At 37.0% G+C, this 24,033-nt stretch overlaps 1 protein-coding gene and 1 long non-coding RNA gene across 2 annotated transcripts in view; both read right to left on the bottom strand.

Annotated features, from left to right (window-relative positions):
* Positions 1 to 24,033, bottom strand: part of stet (stem cell tumor) — a 498,916-nt gene that overhangs the window by 277,532 nt on the left and 197,351 nt on the right. The gene's annotated exons all lie outside the window — the stretch shown is intronic.
* The window catches only part of LOC138190111 (uncharacterized), a 154,094-nt gene continuing 141,645 nt past the window's right edge, over positions 11,585 to 24,033 (bottom strand). The window contains exon 3 of the long non-coding RNA XR_011176205.1: positions 11,585 to 11,641. This is a non-coding gene — a long non-coding RNA (uncharacterized LOC138190111). The remainder of the gene's footprint in view (positions 11,642 to 24,033) is intronic.

The raw sequence follows: 24,033 nt of genomic DNA, 5'->3' as shown, positions 1-24,033 counted from the left end.
TCGTAATGAGACACGACAGCCTCGCGATTACATCGGTCACGTTTCAAACCAATCCAAAAACGCGTATATTGTACGTATTGTATGAATATATTATATCGAGACTTGTTAACATGTATTATATGTATGTTGCTGTATGTATTGCACAAAACATTTTCAAACTTCGTAAGCACAGTAACGAGGCACGGCTGAAACTGATGATATTGGTCGAATTTCAAATTAATTTGAAAACCTCTGTATCGTACGTATTACGTAAAAGGTATTTATATTACTCGGTACAGTTTATCAACGTTTTAAATAATCCGTCTTCAATCGTAGATCGTTTAAAAACAGTAAATATTATATTCACAATAAAATTTGACGAATTACAAAGCAAAGTTACCTGGCACGACTCAAATAACTTCTATCTTCCTCCTTTCCTCGTATTATTCTCGACTTATCGCTATATAACTTCAAGAAGAGGCACAACAGCGAACCAACCATAGATCCGTTTAATTCGAAGCAGTATCGCGGATTTCGCGCTCCGACTGCAATATTTTCGATCGCAACCTTCTCACGATATCGCCAGTAATTAATAAACGTATAATACGAACCTACGAATCGTATTGTATGAATCAGCGCGAACCTTCAGGTAGGAAACATAAATCTCGTACATTCGTCCGAATTACGCGTATGGACGCGGTCAGACAACGCGAGTGAGAACGATTAATAACCATGGAAAATGGAATCTTTCATTTTTAAATGTTAAACCTCAGTCGGCTATAAAATGGCTGGCCTCTGGCTATCTGCAAGGACACGCGGGTCGAACGAATCTCGAGAAAAGTTGCTGCGCCCGATTCCAGCACTCTCTGACCGTCGCGTCGTTTCGTCTCTTCCTCGGACACCTCGCTCGATCTTTCGCTTCATAAATCGTCGGTTCAACCGAGCGTGAAGCCATAATTCGTGGCAGCGAGAGTCACTGCCGGTGGAGGAGCAAGAGGCAAGAAGCTAGAAGGTGGAGTAGGTGGCGTCGGCGTCGAGGCGTCCGTCTCGTCCTCCGCGTCCGTGTCCTTTTACCCACGCGACTAAACCGTGGAAGGAAGAACTCGATCCGCCGGAAACTAACAGCGTCGTTGCGCGCATACTTATGCATCCCTGCTGGCCTGTTCCTGTCCCATTGTATTTTTCAACGCGTGTGAAACGATCGGTTCTACGTCCAATGAATTTTCTAACGCTCCGTCACCACGAAGTTTGCGTGGCTTAGTACGATGCTCTATTAATAGTACCGATATCATATAGTAAATAAGATTCTAGGTAATTGTAAGATACGTATTTTTACCTTCGACGTAACTACGTTATCGATTCGAAATTTGCAATCATGACACGTTACAGAGAACTAAATAATTGAAAATGTTTAGTAAATTTACTTAACGGTGGTTACGTTGTTTATCGTCGTTACAGTCTGCCTCGAGATCGATCGATATGTATCAATAACGCGATATGGAAGAAATTAAGAAGTTTGTAATCTCGGTTTGAGTATGGATCGCTTTCAGTGTCTAAGTTATTTACGGTAAAGAATGCCTGTGTGTAGAATGTGTGAGATCATTCTCTGTTCACTGGTGCGAATCTCTGAGGAGCTTAAATTATACGTCGAGATTTTATTACTTTCGGTGAAATATTAATCTAATATTTCAGGCGATAGCGTCATTTTTACAGACAAGAAAAATAAGCGTGGGAATGATGGAAGGTAATAGTTACTGCGATATATGAATTCAAATATGAATTTAAAGATCAAAGTTTTTCTACCTTACATTTTTTCCTATATGATTTTATAATTACTAGCGTCGCGAAATTACCATGTTACGAAAGTTTCAAAAATTTCGCGACTTTTCCGCTAATGGGAGAACTGAAACACCATTGCGAAGACGATATGCAGAACGAACCGTGAGGCTGGCGATCAAAATCTGCTGCCTCCTACATTTTCCGTTATGCGAAATTCACACATTTTGCTTCGAACCGAATGCGAAACCAACGAAACGTCGTAGGAGTCGGTTTTTAAATTTCGAGATTTTCGAGTTTGTAGAAAAACCAAAGGCACCGTTTCAAAGAAAATATGCCACGCACACAGCGGCGTTCATCGTCAAAGTGTACTTCTACCTGCTTCTTCCACCGTACGAAATTCAAAAACGTTTCGCTTCGAAGTAAATTGGAGACGAATGAAACTGTACGAACGGAAACGCCGATTTACACTTTTCAATGAAACCTAACGACCGTGACAGAAATCTCGCAAAGTGATCGGAACACTTTATTGCACAACAACGTTATCGACCTACCGCCACGTGGGATTTTTGCGGATGTCAATGCGACAATCCGTGCCAACACCCATATTGCACCCACGTATCTGCAACAATGTGAACTTACGCGTACACCGTGTTCCAGAGAGAGAGAGAGAGAGAGAGAGAGAGAGAGAGAAAGAGAGAGAAAAAAGAGAAAAAAGAAAAACGGAGCGTTTCGCAAAACGAGGTATAAATAAACGTGAAAGAATAGATTGGATTTATCTGTTGCGGGGGCGCGCGACGCGCTGGCTGTAACGGGCGTTTGTAGGATTTTTGAGCGATGTAATCGTTTGTTAAAGGTGATTGTGGAAACCGCGAAACGTGGCGAGCAAAATTCTTCTGGAAATTTTCGGCGAGCCATTTTATCTAGAATTTACGAACTCGTCATTCGTTACATAGGTTCGTTAGCCGGGACGAATAAACGAGATTGCGTTCCTTTTAGCGAAAGCGAGATTTTGTTTTTCAGATAGGCAATATTTATCTTTCTTTTTGACTAGTGGATCGGAGAACGTCGAAACGAATGCAAATATTTACTTAATTTCGCAAATGAGATCTAAGAAATGCTCGAATATTTCTAAAGATCTCTAGAATGACATTCAAGAAACGAAAATATTATTGCGCTAGGATGTTTTTAATGGAAGCCTTTGTCCGATGTTAATACCATCATAATTACATTCAACGACGATTCCCGTTATATGAATGACAAGATACCGATTTCCTTTGAAATGAAAATCTTCAACCATGTACACGTACCGTATACATAGATTAGATATACATATACGTGCTTGCGTTATATTTTTTCATTATATTTTATGAAATTACTTTCCCCCTTTCCTATCCGCATTCGTACCTTGTTTCCCTCTTTCCTACCTTCGTAACGCACAATGCTAGCGAATATCGCATAATCTTATACATTCTTGTTACAAGGTTTATCTTCGCCTAAATGAATTCTCTTTCATTCTCGTAATGTGCCAAGCGAAACGCTACTTTCCACGGGTAAATGCCCTATACCTTTTACATTATACATTTTACCTACGCACTGTACATTATCACTTTCTAAAATGAACCATATAAACGACACCAAATAAAATTAACCACTGTTACGAAATTAAGAATATTCAAGAATTTTCCAAATGGCCCGATTATTCGTCCCTGTTGTATCACGTTCTAATACAACTTGGAAAACACCCTGTTGTATGCAGTATGGAGCGTAGAACGGAAGGGTGGCACGGGCCTAGCAACCGGTATTATACGCGTTTCTCGGCGATGAATCACAAACCGCCTGCCTATTCCCTGACCGTTCTTATCCCGTGTACTCCACGTTGAACTTACGTACGATGTATACGGTTGCACCTTCGTCTACTCGGTCTGCGGCGAACGTAGGTTGGCGCGCGCCGATTCCGCGCCCGGGAAACTGTTGACCGGCGCCCATTGAGCGTCCATTGATGCGGCTCCACGGTGGCCAGCCTTTCTTTCGCCGCTTCGTGTTTACCGTGCACGCGCTCGATCTGCATTCTGCGAGGTCCGCGCGCAGGTGACGGAACCCTGGGCCACGCGTACGTACGCCTTTTCCCGCGTCGAACGCCGATTCCTTCTGTCTTTTAACGCGTGGCCGGATACGTATTTTACGCGCTGTCGCCTCATCCAGGGGTTCTCAGAAGCGTGCCACGTATCGAGCGAACGAGACCTGGTTACTAATGAAACCGGATTGTTTTAGGAAATTTTAGAGAATCGAATGGTAGTTTTGTTCGGTTTGATTGCCGTCATTGTTGCTGACTCTGTTCACTGGTGAATAGCTGATTGCGTATTATTAGCGTAGCGTAGCGTTGTATACAGTGTAATACGCGGTGGTTGTAAAAAGTATAATTCGCGGCTATTTTATTGTTCTATTGTTTAGAAGATTTCTTTTCTTTCCCCTAATGTTAACGGTTAGCTGGTTTTGGTATATCCAGAGTTTTAGGATTCTGGTAGATGTAACGCGATAGGATACGATACGTGTTAAAATTTGACAATCGTACAGTTAGTTGATTGACCATCGCAATTATTGCGGCAACTATACACGTTTCGTTAATTAAGTGCAAGTATATTAAATTACATATCGTTTCGAACGAATTCCGTGGAAAATAAAACGTGCATCCTGATACGAAGAATGCTTGGAAAATAACAATTAGGAAATAAGGACACGTGCAAATACTTTTCCCAGCTGCTATATGTGTGTTTACGCGTGTGTGATAAGCGTCAATATCAAAAGTAAAGTACCCACACGTTTTTATTGGAATTTAAATTAACAAAGGGATATTAAACGAAGAAATTTTTGATACTAATTTAATTTTGCAAATTTGCCCAACTTTCTTCTCTTCTAAAGGCAATACATACGTATTTTAATAAAATTAATTCACAATACCAACTAAGTTTCTGGAATGAAAATTAGCAACTAATAATTATTCCTAAACTGGTCCTCTCGTTGTAAAATACTTCGTTGCTTTGAGAGCTATTGAATATCGAACAGCGACCTAATATCAGATAACAAACTATTAACGTATATGTATATTACTTCGATACTCCCATGATAATTATATCAATAACTAATTATTAACAAATTGTTACCAACTATTAATGTACTTTCGTTACTAAATTACAAATTGTGTAATTAAATTAAACAGATAATCGAATGTCAATTTTCCTCGATGATCTTTCCTTTGATGATTTAAAGTACTGTATCATGAAATTCGTCCATAGTTAATATCGTATAATTTTGATTATAATTTTACGAATAATCTTATACTCTATTTAACACTTTTGCATTCGAAGTGAAACTCCATTTATTTGAATTTATTTTCAGAATAAATTGTATATACAATTGTATATTAATTAGTCTTTAAACGATAACTAGATTCTATCGCCAGAAATTTATTCAATCGGCCATTAAGATTTCATTGCAATAATCTATAAGCGGCTTTGGCTAAGTGAAATAGCGTTGTAATACTCGTAGAAATCTTTCACGTTCAACAGAGCAAAATAAATTAATGGAATACACATAATACGAGGGAAAGAAAATAACGAACAAAGGACACGTGCACCAAGATAATAGAAGATTAGCATGTTGGACGTATAAATTTGGACTTTAAGTCAGAAGAAGCGTATTAAGGAACCGTTGTTCTCGTCGAATGACCGACGAGTAAATCAAGATAGGGGATTACATTCGGCTGTAAAGCATAAATAATATCGAAACAATAAAAATGACGTTGTAGTAATAAAAACGACGGGCAGAAGAAAGGCGTCGTAACCATGGTGGATTTGCATTTAAAAAGGGGCGCAACTCCTACCAAAATATATGGCCGTGGACCGTGTAGCTAGAAATAAAGCCGGTCGAAAGAAAAGGATACGGGAAGGAAGGAAGGAAGGAAGAGGAAAGCAAAGCCGTATCAAAGGAAACGAAACGCAAGTGTATAAGACAAGTGTATTATAATCTGTAACAAGAGAAACGGAAGATGTAAAGGCAAGCTGCGATAAACATGTCGGCGAAGGTGGAGATGAGAAAGGTAAAATATCAGAAGAGTGTAGATTAAATGGGAAAGTTGAATTAAATTGCGCGAACTTCTTCAAATTAAGTTAATATTATATACGGAATTTACTTTAGCGATCTTTTTACATTTAATTATCCGTTTATCGGTTTTGCTTTCGGATAAATCGCAGTCTCTTACCTTCAATTGAAAACCAATTGATGTGAATAGAATCTCAAAATAGTGTGAAAATATTTGAATTCGGAATTTACTTAGTAATTGAAAGATAGTAATTAAAAGAGATTTATATATTTAATCAAGGAAATATTTATTTATATTGATTCATATTTATAAGGATATCTACATAACGAAACTTTGTTTCGACGGGTAGGACGACTCCTAAAATATCTTGCTTTAAGAGAAACACGTATACTACTATATTTAATAACTAACGAACAATCTTCCACTAACAAAAGGTAGAAAAGGAGACCATATATCGAAAAGGCTATCGTATTCATAGCCTTTTTCTCTGCCAAACAAAAGCCGCACTACTAAAGAAAATTTCACTCTGTAACATATCTATACATACACCGTTGTCGCTAAGTAATTCTATTCCAGAAATGTTCAGAACGTAAAAGGTTAACACACAGCGACCCAACTCCGACAATTCGTTACTCCACGGTTTAGCGTGTTTCGCGAGCAACAAACGCAATACTCTAGACGTGACACGCGGCGAGAAGATGAAGCTTTGGAGAGCAGACCAGACAACGGCGCAAGTACAGTTATAATAGCTGGCAGTAATTTGAAAGGGGATGAATCAGAGATGCAGAGAAGGAAGGGAGAGATGAACGCATTGTTGAATACCACAGCAAGGCAAAACTGGCGAAACAGGTAGGTGGTGCTATACGGCCGCCTACTTAGTCGCGGCTACTCTTCAACTAGCAGCTACTCCTGCGAGTTACTCTCTGCCTTGCGGAACCTCGAATACCGTCCGTTGACCACCGACCACCGACCGCCAACCACCGACCTTTGCCCCGGCCGTTTGTTCCGTGTTCGTCGAGAAAATATCGCCCCTGTTCCGCCCACGAAACTGAGAAACGTTTAATCAAATTCCGGGACCACGCGATCGCTCACTTGCTGCCTTTCGCTTTCCTTCGTCCTCGTATTTCTTTCTTCGCGAATCGATGTTCGCCTTCCTGGCGAATTTTTCTTTTTTTTTTCCTTTTACATTTAGTTGCGTTCGTTTTCAATTTTATTGCGATTTTTTGGGGCATTTTATCAAGCAAGAAAGTTCATTTCATCGATATAAGGATGAACGAACTAAAGGAAAAATACGATGTAGGAATGGAAAAAGTATTTTGGCGATAAACGCTTCTGATAAGAAACAAAACCGAATGAACGTTCGTAGCAGTAGATACCGTACGAAAGTGCAACATCGATCTGCGAGCAGCGTTAGTGTGCGTGGCTGATTACATATGGACAGATGCAGACTATATGCAGCGTTCTCTTTCTATTTCCATATCGCAACCACTTACACGATGACGATCGACTATATCGATTTCATTTACACGGATATTTGTACAAATTCATATCCTTGCTAGGATAAATAAAAAAATTGTATTTAAATAGGAAATTTGTCTACCTATTAGATATTATAACAACTACTATACTTTGGATATTTTATATATTTTTGCATATTAGACGTACTCTATGCATCTTTGTATCTTGATTTCTCGAATAGTAGTGATAAGTAGACGATCTATCGAGAAAGATTTGTTAAGCCTATTAAATACTTCAACGAATACTCTAGTTTTCGTATTTTATAGATTTTTGTACGTTCTATGCATTTTTGCACTTTGAAATTTCTCATTAATATGTAAAAATTTTGAATTTAGCAATAACATAAAAACATGTATACAGTTCCTATACAAGCCATGTAAAAAGGGATTCTTTTTAAAGAAATCAATTTGTAAATTACCAGTTTGTAATAATTCTATAAATCGTAGGACAAACTTTAGAATATTTTGCACCGTTCCGCAGCAATTAAGAGAATTTACATTTCTTTTAAATATTCTATTACAAAATTACTTATCTTGTTGAAATATACGATATAACGTCATTGTCGCGTATTAATTACAATGTTATCCCGTTACTGTGAGAAGAAAAATCTTGGAATTTATTGAATTCGTTCGAATCGAATAAATAATTTAGTTACACATGTATACGTTTGGGAAACGTAAACGAGGAGAATGATCGTTTAGGTAACGTACGCTCTAACAAATCAATTTCCTGCGCGGGACGGAAGCCACGCGCATATTAATTAAAGAGGCTGCTCTAACGGGAAAATTTGGCAATTCGAATGGACGGCCATGTAACACGACTCGTTAGACACGTTATTCAACGCGAGTTCTGTTCGCGATTTTTGCAAAATTGTTTCAAACACGTTGCTTTCGTGCAACAAGAACTTCGTGAAAATTAAAAAAAGGTCGCGCACTCTAATTTTTGTATCGTGAAAAATAATGCAATTAATACCTGGTACGGCATATTGATATCGATATTAAATTTCAGGACAATTTACACATACTACATTCGTATTTCTAACCACAAAGTGGTATGAAATTAAAATCTATTTCGGCCTGCGATTCATTCATCATTATCTCACGTATCTCCTTGCCATTTTAACCGTAGCTTCTTCGTTCCATTCCCGTAAAATGATATTCACGTGTTTTTAATAAGCGCATAAAAATGTGCACGAACTTACGAACTCGCCTCGCGTATAAAAAATACATTCGCGACTAATCTTCTTGAATTTTAATTATCAATATTCTTTATCCTCATAAAGAAAAAGTATCTCCTTTTTTTTAGACTCATTAACCGCGCATTAGTTCGGACGTCGTTCTTTAACCAAAATTAATTTCCGAATCAGGAGATTTCTACCTCCAAAATTGGCATCTTCCGATTTCACTTGGAGCGTTGCTATAAAACACGAAGATCGGTGGAAACTTCAAACGTTTCGAAATGGAATTCAGCCGAAGCAAACAGCTTAATCCGAACGATGCTTTACATCGCAAGTGTTACTACTTACATTATCGATGTCACAGGTGTCGTTTAATTTCTTGGTTGGCGTGCATGTTCAATGGGATAAGAAACGACAGGGCGGTAAGACGTGTGCTGGGCGAAATCGAACGACGAAGACCACCGAAATTCAATGGCAAAGCCTCCGCAGAGGCTCGTAAATATTTACAACGCACCTGATCACATTTGCATGTCAAACTCGCCGGGATTTCTAAACGGGAAACATCACAATTGAAACCGCCCATTTCGTTTGGCCGAATACTCGATCGTCGCCCAGAACGATATTGAACGTTTAGGTTTCTATGAGAATATTCGCTTTCCGAGCGAGCTCGTTTTCGATCGATCTATCGTACAGCTTTTTGCGGCTAGCTAATGATTCCCATAAAAAATTACTTCGCGCTATGATAGCACGCTCCTGTATTTATATTTCCTCGTCACTTTCACTTTATTTCTCACGTTATTTCCAACGAATATATTTCAACACCTCAAAACTTACGAATTTATATAGATTCCTATGGACACATTGTTTTTGATCTGATAGCTATAACATTTCGAATATTTTCTTTTTAAATTATTTCCATTAGATTGTCCTTCGGAAATTTCGTTTATAATATTCAGGATATTCCTCGTGAAAAAGACTCGAGCGATACCAGATAGAATTTCTACGTTAGTCACTTCCTTTATTTTAATCGATTGTTCACAGTCACGTCGATCGTTCGTGCGAAATTATTGACCGAATTTTATTATTTTTGCAGAATACTGTTGCTCTTTAAATTTTGGTATTTATCGTCGCGATGTTTGATTAATGTCTTTTATATTATATTATCTGGTTTAATGGATATGTGCTGGCATACAAATGAACGTACACAGAGTTACGAGGCCAATAATTAAATTCTTAGCGAAACATTTATCACCGGTATACGTGGAATACGTGGAACTAACGTTTCATATGAAAAATATTCGCTTAAGTAACAAACTTGTTCGTTTCTCACTTGTATAACGCGTTACTTGAATAACGATGTATTGAAAAAGAAATTAGTTTTAAAATTATCATTATCCATAATCGTTTAACATCCGCGTCGTTCTATATCCCGAGCGATTAAATTAAACTTTATTCAAATAATTTCACATCTTCGATAAATTATAACATTCTCATTAGCGAATATAGCATACGCGAAAACACATGGTCCTTTTTAATGAAACGTCATCGAAGGTAACTAGCTCTTGAAACTTACAACGCGAAGTTATGACAGCATTAAATATGAAACGAAACGATTATCATGTTGAGAGAAATGAATTCATAGATAGTCGACTAACACGCTATCTCGTTCGAATATGTACGTCGCTTTCTATTGTCAGAAATGGTTAAATGCATTTGTGTACCTATACTAACATACGTATTGGATTACTTAATGGAAACGCATCACTCTCGTGTCGTGTGCTTCCAATAAAGCCATTAACCGTTTTCCAAACGGGTATAATTTGCGTCCATTATGTCATGTTTGATATTTAATAGCTAATAATCGGAATATCATACTTGGGATCCAGTTAACAAGTTATTAAACTGATAAGAATTACTTACATTTCTGCTACATTTTGAAGTCGATAAAATTTCCATTCCGGAACATTTGTGCTATCGGACAAGGTACCATTTTGGGCAACTTGTGACAGAAATAGCATAAAAGAACGGAAGGAGGCTAAGATAGGCTTACATAATTTAGTAGAATATTTGCATCGAACTATACATACCAGCCATTTGCCTCGTAATTCGTCAAATTTCGTTACGACCAATTTTTTGAACATCTATATCCGACAGGATAAAAGTAAAATTTCGCCGTGGCGAGTAATCGCTGTATTACGAATGTTTATGCATTCATAGGGAAATGAAATATCAGGAAATACGGTAAAGCGTACAAAATATCGAAGGTAAAATGCAAGTTCCGACATGTACACAGTAAATACAAATATGAATTGAATTTGCATAAACATTCGCAAATAATTACCAAAATACTTATTTAGAATGTTTCATCTTCTGCTATCATTACCTAAAAATTATTCCTCCTACAACGTAAGATAATGGATATAAGAAAAAATGAACGTACCAGTCTTCGAAAATCCCCCTATCCAATCTGCCCGTATCCCTCCATTAAATTCAGACACAGTATGTTCCCCAGAATTATATCGCGCGTACGGTATATATGTATATATAGCGAAGAGGAAGCTCTGAATCTTGAAAAAAGTTTCCATTATAAATGGCCATTTCGTCGACGATTTTTCCATCATGGCGGCGAAACGAGGTCGAAAATTCGTTCGTCCGAACATTTTCTACGTTGCAACCGCACAAGTCGCGTTTAGAAATCACTGTGAATTCCGCATGCAAATGCGATCGAGTGCTTGTTGCGTAAATATTTACGAGGCTGGTTGCCGCGAGAGGGCTAGAATAGGGCTAAGGGAGAGAGAAATAGACGAAAGCATGTATTATTCAGAGGACAATCTTCGAGAGTACTTATAAATGGGCGATATTTAAGAAAGAGAATAATCCCGTGTGATACATAGATATATGGAGAAAGAAATAGGGGAATGGCGAACAGGGCAGACGTTCAAAACGAATTGAAGCTTTGTAGGGAGGTTGCAAAGTGGACACATATATTTATTGTTCACTATGCTTTATTTATTACCTCATCGCGTGTACACTGACCCCCGTGGACGATGCGATCCGAGTACTGGGAAATTAATTTCGTTTCGACTTACCTGAAACAGAAAGGTATAAGGTGATTAGTTTAGCAAGATAATCAGCGATTCTTCGGGAAGTTCTTATCGTTCCATGAGATATTATTGATGTTCGTACGACAAATTAATTTGAATTTTTGTTCGAATAACGTTGACGCGAATATTTTTAACAAGACATTACGGTCTGGCGTAAATACGATTGTTTGAACGAAATAGTTTTATTTTATGAGAATTTACTAAATTATTTGTTTTTATTCCGTTGAATTTTTATTATTCCTCCATGGAGTTTATATTAATTAAAAATGTAACAAACGTACCATGTTATTCGCGTATTCACGGAAAAAAATGTTAATTAGTACAGTTAACATCAGAATCATATAACAGGTAGGAATGTAGGTTTATTCTCATTTCCGTCTTCGTTACCGTTCTCTACGTCATCAGCTATTAGATTTCATTCGGGAAAATATGCCAGTTTTACCATGTGCGAGCATTTTCAATGATTTATTTAATTTCGAATTGTTTTTCTTGCGAGCGAAATTGTTTGAGCAATTCGACGCAGAAATAACACCAAGAAGAAATATAGGAATAAACGAACAGATAGTAATATTTTAAAATACAACTGATTCCTCCGTTTCGTGTCCACATTTGTATCATTTACAATTCCATTAATTTGTCACAAAGTGCCTTTATTTTTGACGACATAGTGTGTATTTGAATACGTTATAATTTCAAATCAAAGCTCGATATTCTTTTAAGATAATAGTCCATAGATATAATTGACATCCTGTGACGTAACAAATCTCATGAATACAAAGCTACAGAATTTCCTGTTAATTTCCGCTTCCATCAGCTATTTAACTATTCACCGTTCCATCTGTGCGTACATTCAAGAAATAAAAATATAATATGCACGTACGTACACACTAATCTTAACGAATATTCATTATTGATTTTCTTTGTTCTCTATTTTGACCTTAAACATTGACAAATCAAGCATCAACGCGTCTCTTTAAATCATATTTTCATGTTCTACGCTTCATTTTCATAGTCATCGACTGTTTCTAGTCGTACGAGTGTACTACATACTGAATGTTACAAAATTTAATGTACTCGGACCTGGTTAATTAGCAGGTCAATTCAAATACAATGGTGTGCCAATGCTTTTTTCCAGCCAATGTACAACCAGGAAGTTGGAACGCACGCAACTAGCTCAGACAGATTCGAATACGATATGCAGACACGTTCTCAAAAGATTGTGAAAAGAGGGGAATGTGAAAGAAGTTGGCGATTACCGTGGCTAAAGGATCACCGAGAGAAGTTAAAGACGAAGAGGAAGAAAAACGAAGGAGGGCTGCGATCCGTCTGAAGCCTTTTACCAAGTCCTCGGGTGGTATACAAGAGACGCGTGTGAATCGTGCGTCGATTCCCTACAAGATCTAGCAATAAGACCGCTGTGCTCGAGACCCGGCAGCCAGCTTTCGCTTTGCTTTTCATCGCAGCCGAGACCCGTGCCTGTTCCGCGTGACCTTTCAAGGCCTATCCTCTCTGCTTCTTCGTTGCGTATGAAAAAGCTCGTATTTCCAGGGGAACGTAATCGCCCCTAGCGAGAATGTGGAAACCATCTTTCTTCAACGTCGCGATATCAAAGACGCCGGCCAACGTTAATTACTGTTTGTTCCGATCACTGACGCGAACTGATTGTAACGCGCAGGAATATCCGACGATTTTTATCTCAACTAGGAAGTTTCATCTTTCGAACAATATTAACACTAGAACTATCAAAGTTGACGTTTGACGAGTTCCTTTCGACGAAATTTCTTACATGCTTTCGACAAAATTGAAATGGAAGCGTAATTATACAGGGTGGTTGGTAACTGGTGGTACAAGCGGAAAGGGGGCGATTCTACGCGAAAAAATAAGTCGAAAATATAGAATAAAAATTTTTCGTTTGAGGCTTTGTTTTCGAGAAAATCGACTTTGAATTTTGGCTCCGTAAGCGTGCACTTTATCACGTCTCGTTATAACGGATCTCACTGTAGATCGCTGTCTCGATGGAAAAATTAAAAAAAAAAAGAAATTAAAAAAGAATTTTATTCTTTATTTTATTTTTTTTCGCGTAGAATCACCCCCTTTCCGCTTGTACCACCAGTTACCAACCACTCTGTATATAGATTTATTTGTTTATGTTATTCGTTTGTTTTTTATATTGCTTTAATTGAATGTACTATACGCGTTAGGTCATTATATATCGATAATTGTTTATTTATTTAGCAAGCATGTTTATGTGTGATCATTAAATTGTTGATATTCATACAAATTTCTATTTCTATGAACACGATAAAAGAAACTGAAAACAGAGATTCGTTTTACTTGCTGAATATCGTAACGTTTATCGAATATCTTATGTGCTTTTGTATACTTTATGCATTTTTGTGACTTGAAGTTTCTCGTGGATGCATAAACACTAGCGATCTAACGACGATCACAGTTGTTTGTTTATTACTTAAGCTAATTTAATCGCAACTGTATTAATTAATTCGATTTTTAAATATTCCAAATTCGAATAATAATTCAGTTTAATCGTATACGTAACACGATCCAAATACCATAATAATTCATTAATTGCGTATCATGGTTATTAAGTAGGTAGTAATTAGAAGGAAGCTTGAAATATATCGTAAACGTCGATACGGTTAAATGTACATAGATTTAAGCCACTTTGAAATTGAAGTAGGTAGTTGCGGGATTTTAAAGTTGCCAAGAGCGGACTTTCGCGATAACACACCCGGCGAATTTTCGAACGAATTCCGAATGCATAGCTTGTATGTAATACGATTTGCAGAAGTGGTATCGCGAACGTAGATAAATTCGCGACAAATGCATGCAAACGTCTGAATACCAATACGAACTTTTGTTCGATCGTGCGTTTAAAAGGGAAGAATATGCTTCTAGATACGTATAATACGTTCGTGAACATATTCTATCTCATATACACACACGAAGAAACATATTTGCATTTATGATTTGTGGATTATGATAAAGATTACAAGTTTTAATATGCTTTTACGTACTTTACAGCGTACAGATTAATTTTATGAATCGTTAAAAAATTTTAACGAACGATCGATAACATTAGAGAAACAGTTGTTTTCTACACGTTGCAATTGAAATCACGATAAATGAAGTAACACAATGATTAATATTTCAATCGATGATCAATTAAATTCACATTGATGTATAAACATATTCGTAATATATTTGTCGCTTGTATTTTGTATATATTTTACATAAATATCGGTAGTTTACTTATGGAACTGGGAAAATACGCGAAGGTAACCACTAACAACTGTTTGCGAAACTTAGAAACGGATCGACGAGAATGGAGCTATTTTATTGTCAGAGAAGCCATACCACCCTCATGCTGGACTGCGTTAACGCCGATAACTGTACACTGCAACGTGTGTGGATAAAACAGACTTATGTGCACCCGCATATACGACCTGCTTTCCAAGCAAACAGTTCATGACCGGTGCAAAGAAACTACGTGTATTTGTGTGGGCAACGCGCTGTGAGAAGATAAAAACCACCATTGTACATACGATAAACGAGGAATACATTTTTCAATTTATACAAATTCATTAAACGATCGACGGATTAACGAGGCGAGTTTCGCACCAATAAAGCGTGATAAAGTACATACGATTTTTGTATCGTTATTTATTAAAGAACAACTTTTTACAATCTTCCGTAGATAATTGTTATTCGTTAAACTAAAATTCTATTTAAAAAACTCACTTTGGTGAAAATTTAACATTGTTCTTTTTAATATTAATATTTTCTTTAATATCCTCTCGGCTTTTATTTCATTCTTTACGTTGTTTAACGGTCGATATAATTTTATAAATCCTCCCACGATTCGCGCAATACTGAAACTCATCTTTTACAAAAAAGGAGAATATTTCAAGAGGAGAAACGATATACGTATAATAGATTCCAATATGTTACGCTCATATCGTAATAGAAGTGAAATTAAAGAACGAACAAACGAATAAAAAGGGAAAATAAAATCGTTCGTATCCAAATTTGCTACAATTCTTCCAAAATGTCGAAAGAACGAAGAAAGAATTTTGAACTTGGGCTGCTCGTGTGCCGGGAATCAAAATATAGGTAATATTCGGGACGAGTTGAGCGACGACGTGATAAAAACGCGGTGCAAATAAAATTCAGAGGTACGCGGAAGAAGCAGGCCGTGGCATTTGTTTATTTGTTTACGCTGGTACTTTATATAGGGCATTACGCTAAAAATTTCGTGAATATTCAAGGCTCGTTGAGGACCCGAAAGAGCTCTCGACGAATTCAGCCAACGTTATTTTCATTTATTCAATGGACTGCACTTTTTTCCATGACGTCAAACTCCCGCCTTCTTCCACTTCCTATTTCTCTTTCTTCTTCTTTTTCCTTCCCTTTGCGCACATTCTAATTTAATTCGTAAAAATGGCCACTGAGATCTCGAGTGTTTTCAGGGCTCTGTGCACGCCGCCCTGGCTCAACCATCTTCACGAGCATTCAGCGTCAATAACATTCTTTCCGGATCCACGAATCCGCGTTACACATACACGGTCGATGGCTAGATTCCACCAGGCAAGGTTTTTTGCACGTCGAAATGCATCGTCGATTTACACGAGCCCTCGTAAACTCGGCTTCTTGCGACTAGAATCGCTTTTGACCTCGTATCTTTTTGCAAAACCCTTTCGCTGCTCTATGACGCGAATAAATATACTGGGATTCCATGGCACGCGTGGCAAACTGGGATTAAGCTGCCCGCAAAATACAAGTCTACCGTGCTAAGAGTCGGCCCTCCCAGCGTACGCATAATTTCCTTTTAATCGTTTGCACACCGACGTTGGCTCATGTGTAAAGTCTCTGTTCTATGGGGCGTCTTAAAACGAGCGCGGAAAAGTTTGAGAAATTTCTGATAGGATATTACAGCGAGTAAAACGTAAAGAAGAGGGTAGATATACGAGGTATTTGTTCCATACCATGTAACAGTTTCGAAGTAATTGAGAGTACGAAGATAATTTTAATAGAGAAACGATAGACGATGATAGGCGTTGCGATCTTCAGAATACTTAACTCTTCAAGATTATTGCATACGGTGAAATTTCATCCCACGTGAGTTTTTATTTTCGTTTCCTCAACTTGCGATAATATCATCATTGTGCGTTATTTATAACCGTTGTATATAATAACTTTCCACACCTTTGTCCTAGCACTGAATAACAATGAAACGTTTAATTCCACTTCGTCTGATTAATCTTTTCACTCACAAAAGATGTACAGTGACACGTATTGATATTCGAACGTTTCGTGAAATTTAAGAATTAATTACCTTGTTAAAATTTATTTAGGAGAAGTATATGCATTGTGAATGAATAAAAAATACGTTTCCACGAACTACGATATTTGTTCCGATATATTGAAAAAAAAGACAAACTAGTTCATAGTTAGGAACGAACGTTTACAACGATAATGTATGCGAATATTAATTCGAGTCACTGCGCTTAAGTAAACTTCCGGCTGTGATAGAGGGAAAACACACGTATACAAACGGAATGTGTTTCCGACTCATCAAGAAATTCGCTGTCGGTTATGTGCATTTAATCCTCGGTAAGGAGAGGCAGGCAGCTATGTACGGGCAGTAGAACAGGAATGGAGAACGAGTAGGACGTGCAGACACGGAACGTTCAGGTAGGAGGGAAAAAAAAGACAAGCGACAAGACGTAAGACGGTAGTATGGAAACGCGGGGGCAGTCGTGCACGTCAAACAGTAATCAACAGAGGCAAACACAACGCGTAAATATGACGTGCCTCCTGTCTGCGAGACTGGAACGCCTCGCTTATCGTTTCTATCCTTCGGCGTAAAAGGAGTTAGACTAAGGATCGACCATTTCCGTTTTTGCCCTTATTTTCTAGTTCCTTTCTAAAAAAAAAAAAAAAAAAAAAAAAAATCACATTTTAGTAGTAAATTATATCGTCGTATTGTTTCTCGTAAAATTCAATTTGTCGGAATTACAAAAGAGATTTAGTCATATTTGGAGATGTAAATCGTTATTTGTCGAGTAATGTAACTCACGAGGGTAGAAATATGAGACATTAAGCTTCTAATCTACACGCAAATATTAAGTACCGATGTCGTTAACGATGGTTGTAAATTAAAAGTTTCAATCTTCTAACTTTACTTAATAATTCTGATAGAATATAGATAGCATAGTTGGCATTCTACCATAAAAATGTTTTACGTTCGTGTCGATTTATGTTAAATAATTTTCGTTATATATTAATCTTGTGAATTGGATACAAGGCCAATGATTTGTATATTACGCTCTATTTGCCATCGAGTATAGAATCGCGCTCAATTATTCCATACAAGTTACTAAACGCTACGTTCCATACATCTTATATGATACGCTACGATATATACAAAATAAAGAATAGATTTTAACACGCCAATGTGTAATACGTTTTGTACAATACGTACGACATATTCAGAATATAGAGCAGATTTTAATACGTCGATGAATATTACGTTTCATGTAATACATATGATACGATACATACACTCTTAAATTGGTTTCAAATTGTGCAATATAACGTCTCATTACGGTAGTAACGAAACTTCATCATGTTTCACATAATAAACTAATTTCATATAATGTACGCGTACAAGTTTCCCGTAGTCGTTTTCCATGATACTTGAGTGAGTATGCGTATACGCAAAACTACTTTTACAATGACGTCGTCCGACAAACCTACAAACTCAACGAAACGCGAAAAGAAGGCGGCTGCCTCGAGTTTTCATGACACATCTCGCCAACGCTTCGAACCTTGTTAATACATTCTTCGACGATCCATTTGCAATTGCGTAAGACAAATGCTTTCCGCAACAAATGCGCCGAGACTAATGTATTTCTCGATGGAACGATTTATCGAAAGAAATGCAACGATTTCGACGATTCCGTTTTATCGAGGAATCGTTGCGACATTTAATATCTAGACCAATCATTAATCGCGAGCTCTATTATCGGGATGCATCGGGCGACGATATTTTGCTACTTCGACTCTCTTTTAGGAATTCGTCGTCTTGCCTGTGCCATCATTCACGAGGTTCGTAGCGAGATCGAAGGAAATGGCTGAAAGTGTTTGACGAAAGTGAAGAAAATTTAACGCTGTCTTCGAACAGTTATAATGCGGATGGAAGATTTGTATCGTTCTTCAAGGTCGAGTATTGCGTCAAGAATACATTAGAATCGAAGGAAAAAGCACTATCGTTACGACGCCGAAAATATTTCCAAGATTTATACGAAACATCGAAGATTTGAGTTTAGAATAATTTTTGAAAGTTATCGCATACTTTCTGTTATATACGTACATTTATTTCCATCGAGATATATTTTAGCAGAGGGCAGGTACGGTTTTATTTTAGTATAAATTCCATTTCTCTGGAAATATTTTTCGGATTTCTCGGCTGATATTTTTCTCGGAATACGAATGAATTTTTTAGTAGCCTGTACATTCCTGATAGCTCTTCTTAAATTTGAGGAGCGAAGAGATATTTACAGGGTTAACTTCTACTGAACATATATTTGATGATAAATACGTAAACACTTTTGGGTGTATTGGTTCGCGCTAATGAGATTTAATATTACGGATTTTATTATTGCAATTTTCACAATTTCAGTATCTGTATCGGTAACATTATTAAAACTTTATGCTTTCTGTTTAAATATTGATCTGCCATATCTGATGTGTGTATATAAATATACGTTGATAACGTTATAATTATTAGACTTAAATATTTATATAAATCCAATATCAATCTATTGATTTTATATATTATAGAGACATCGAGATTAACATTCAGGGTATACGTATGAAATTTAACGGAAGATTTTCGTTCAAGGTATCACACGTTTGATTGTATAACGTATTACAGATACAACTTAAACCATCTGTAATGTATATATATATATATATATATATATATACATACATGTGTGTGTGTATATATATATATATATACATACACACACACACACACATATATGTATATCTCCCTTGTGAGGAGAGCATAGGATATTCGGGTCGCTAATTCGACCTAAATTGTGCACATAGTTAATGCCTACTATCTGTAATAATATGCTGAACGCACGTGCTACACCATTCTAGAATTTTCGCGAGAATATCATATGTAATGTATTATATGTATAAGACATAACTCATCTATCTAAATGTTATATATCTAATATAATTCAAGATTTATTCAAGAAAAAATGTTTTGTTAAAAAAAGTTTATTTTACTATCAAATAATTAATACGATGTTAAGTAGAATAATAACAAAATATACGTTATAAATATACCTAAAAAATAATTTGTAATTAAAAATCATTGGTTGCTTTTATTTGATGTTAAGAGGATTCGTATTATGTATCAAGCACTTGCCTAGAAACAAATATAGTTTTAAACAACGTTATAGCTCAAACGATAGCTTGTACGGTCAATATAATTTACGAATATCTAACATATGATAGACATTAATCAAATATAATCGATAACACGAGAGCCATGTGCAGCCCTTATTAGAGCTGATAGCTTGATCATTATAGCAGATAATATAATAGTAATTCCTTCCATTGATCAATTTCGACATTACCGAATTTCCAGAAATATTTCACCGTCAGACTGCGACCTTTAACCGCAGAATTTTATGCAGAATATAGAATATATCAAGTATCGTAGAATTGATCTACATAGAAATTGTTCAAGTATTCAAGAGACGGATAAGATACGTTCCAGACGCATCAGCCGCGATGGACGATTTCGAATCAACGTGTACTTGGAGAATTTCAACAGAATCGAACGGAACGTAGGAGAGAAAATAGAGGATGACAAGTAGAATCGACGTTGAGAAGCAATCACTTTGCATTTACGAATTTGAACGCGACAGCGGATGGTGTATACCGAGAGAAGTGTAACGTAACAGGTGCAGAAAAAGAGAAGCCAGCCAGTGCTATCTATACATAACGGTGGGAAAAGGCAATCGGATGTACGGATACGCGTAAAATTCCGGCCAACTAAAAGCGTTTTCTTTCTCGTTCTGCGCACAAAGGAGACGAAACTGTGTTTCTATTCCGGCGTGTTTTATCGCGAAAGCGAAACGAGTTAAAAGCTGCGTAAAAATTCACGATGAGCGACGGTAGAGCTCTTTAGCCGGAGTATCTCGCGTAATAGCGCTTGCAATTAATGAGATACCTAACTGTAGGTAGGTGTCCCTCTCGTTCGTAAGAGTTCTCGAGCGGAAGTGCTATTGAAATTATGACGTGACGCCACTTCGCCAAGTGGAAAAGTATTTCAACGTTGCGCCGCTCGCATTCACGCGCTGGATGCTATTGTCGCGCGGGAAAAGAGCTCGCGCGTCATCGAAGAAAGCTTCTCATCCTCTTTCCGAATTGTTCGTTAATCGTATGAAAATCTGACGGAAGCGTCTATAACGTATTTCGAATACGCTGCATCAAAATAGAATTAAGCGTAAAGCGCATGGTTTTACGATTCCTGGTGATCGCTTTAGCACAAGTTGCAGATATTTTGTGAGAAAACGATGTGGTATATTCTCCGCTCTGAAGTCTTGGAGCAGCTGTTACGTTAACTTCAAAATAGCGAAGAATGAATTATCATTAAGATACGGAGAATTTGTATGACGAAGAAATTAGATGCTTCTAGTACCTCAACGATCTTGTTGAAACACGCGCGGAATTAAAAATTCGCAATCAACATCAAGTAGGAAATTCTTATTAAAAATTGGAAATGTGCTACTTTAGGGCGCGAGTGTATATAATTTTATGCTATATTTTATGTTTATGCTGAACTTGACAAGATTAATTATCTTAGTAACACGCTAGAACTCCGTTTCTACGAAGTGCATCTATTTGGACGAAATTTTATCTGCGTTCTGTCTGATTAAATAAACTACTGGCGGTTGAATCTACTCACCGAAACGTGAACGTTATTACGAAGTAAAATTCATAGGTCGTAAAAGCAATCGGCGGATTTGTATTACGCGAACTCGAATTATATACAAACTGTTCGTACTCAGATAAATTCAGATAAATTGGGTGTTCTATCATACTTAACCCAGTTACGTTCTTTCGATCACTTTCGGTCCGATTACATTTTTTCACGGTTTGAACAAAATATAGAAAAAGTCTTACTCGTCATTTTTCTCGTTACAAATTTTTGTTAAACGTTTTCTGACAACGTTCGAAATTCTTATCGTTTGCTAAAATGCGAGCAACTTCAAAATATAAAAACTCCAGGATCATAGGAGAATTAATATACAAATTTACCAGAAGAATCTGGCGTGAAACAACAAACAATTGTCAAATCTATCGTCTCTATCGTCACGTCAAAGATATAAAAATTGAGTCGATTATCCGTTTGACAGGTAGGGTTCGATGAAACCGAGAACCACTGAGCTTAAATGCAGAAATAAATCGCAGCCCCTTCGAATAAAGACATTTATAGCTCTCTTTGTTAATTATATACTTGTCAAGTGTCTGCTATCACGTGGAAATGTCTATCACAGTCGAAGCGTCTGTACGAACCGAACCGATTCACTGACGCAGACTGCAACACGCCGCACACCTGTCACCGAGTACATTTTTGCAGAGAAGCTGTGAGAGCGTCTCGGCTTGATGGTGCATTGTTACAGGCTACGCGAATATAATGCCCGCGCAAATGTGACGTCTTCTCTTGTTACTGGACACTTTGCTCCTAGCCATACTCTGGTTATCTATTCTGTTGGAACTGCTGTTAAACACACGAACGGTATACGAGCTTCTGTTCGTCTCATGTCGAAGAAAAATGTATGGTAATCCTTCCATTGATAATGATACAGCAAGCATTTTATAGAACGTAAAAGGTATTTACGTTTCAAGCGCAGATTAAAAAAATATAAGGAATATACCGAAATTTGCCATTGCTTTGTTTTGTCAAAAAATTGCGTCGTGTTACATTGTATGCGTACGTAGAACTTTGCCGTATCACGTATGTTTTATTATATTATCCTATTTCGTTTGTACCGTATCATAATTTTTAAATTAGCTTTTAAATTAGCATGTCTGAAGATTGGGATTCCTTCTACAATGTTTAAGAATTAGAATTTTATCCATTTCGATTTCATTGATTAGCATGTATTTATTGATTCAATATTCAGTATTATGATATTTCATTGACTGAGATTTTGATATAACGACATCATCGTTGAATAAAACATACGAATATCGATATAGAAATATTTATGTTCGTATTATATTTGTATATATATGCATGTTGCAAGGCAAAAGTATGTTTACGTTCATTTTGTACAGGTTTTCGTATCTTATGCGAATCTGTTCGTGTAAAAGCAGCTTATAAAAAAGATTCAAGTACGTATGTTAATCCCATTTCTCTCCGCTTTTACTCACTAGCTACAAAGATTCTTTCATTGAAAGTGGTTGACTTAAGAATAAGCGCTATACATATTTAGAAATGTGCTCCCCTTTCAGCAAAGAAGTCGTAGACTTTGGTCTAATTATTTCTTCTTTTTTTCCACGCGGGCTAGCGGTTTCGTAAGGAACAGAAATAAGTGTGCTTCCGGTCGACAGACGCGGCTTTCCCTCTTAAGCTTCTTCGTACTCCTTTTCGCTAGACCTCTCTTGAAACCAACCACGGTCCATACATGTGACGAAACCCTTCATTTTTAAATAGAAGCTTCTTCGCGGTACGCGAGCGTACTTCCGGAAAATCTCTGTTTTCCTTTCTACGGTCCGCTCTTCTTGGTAATACGGTTTTCTTAATAACGATATTAGTCTTTTACCTTGGTACTCGAGTAACCAGAAGAACCACCGATGACTAATTCTTTGATTCTGTAGGTTAATTTAAAACGAAGGTTGATACGAAAAATCGAATAATTTAAAATTCCTGAGCTTTCGGATTCTTGCCAAATTTCAACGTAATACTTATTAAAGTAAATTATATCGTCAGATTGTTCGCGTAACGGTGCAACTAAAAATCTTCGAGGAAAACGGTTCGAAATAATCCAAACATCTACAAAGAACACGTTTCTTTTCGATTTAATTAAGAACATTTTTCGCGAATCTTTAAAAGAATATTACTCGTCGTTAAAAAATACTGCTTTGTATCGTGACGCTGGTCTTCTTAAACTTGTAAACAAATATTTTTCTAGCTCGGTAATGGAGCTTCCGTAAAACTTTACGATTCGACATAAACTCATAAGCTTGATCAGCCAGTGGTCGTAAACGAAAAGCGAAGGTCCCCGATGATGCACTGTTCCGTACGCGAGAAATTAAAACGTCCA

The sequence above is a fragment of the Bombus flavifrons genome, chromosome 3, assembly GCF_040668555.2.
Source record: "Bombus flavifrons isolate JBK064 chromosome 3, iyBomFlav1_principal, whole genome shotgun sequence".
Lineage (NCBI taxonomy): Eukaryota > Metazoa > Arthropoda > Insecta > Hymenoptera > Apidae > Bombus > Bombus flavifrons.
The sequence above is the reverse complement of the archived record's forward strand: the minus strand, read 5'-3'. Positions and strand labels throughout refer to the sequence as shown.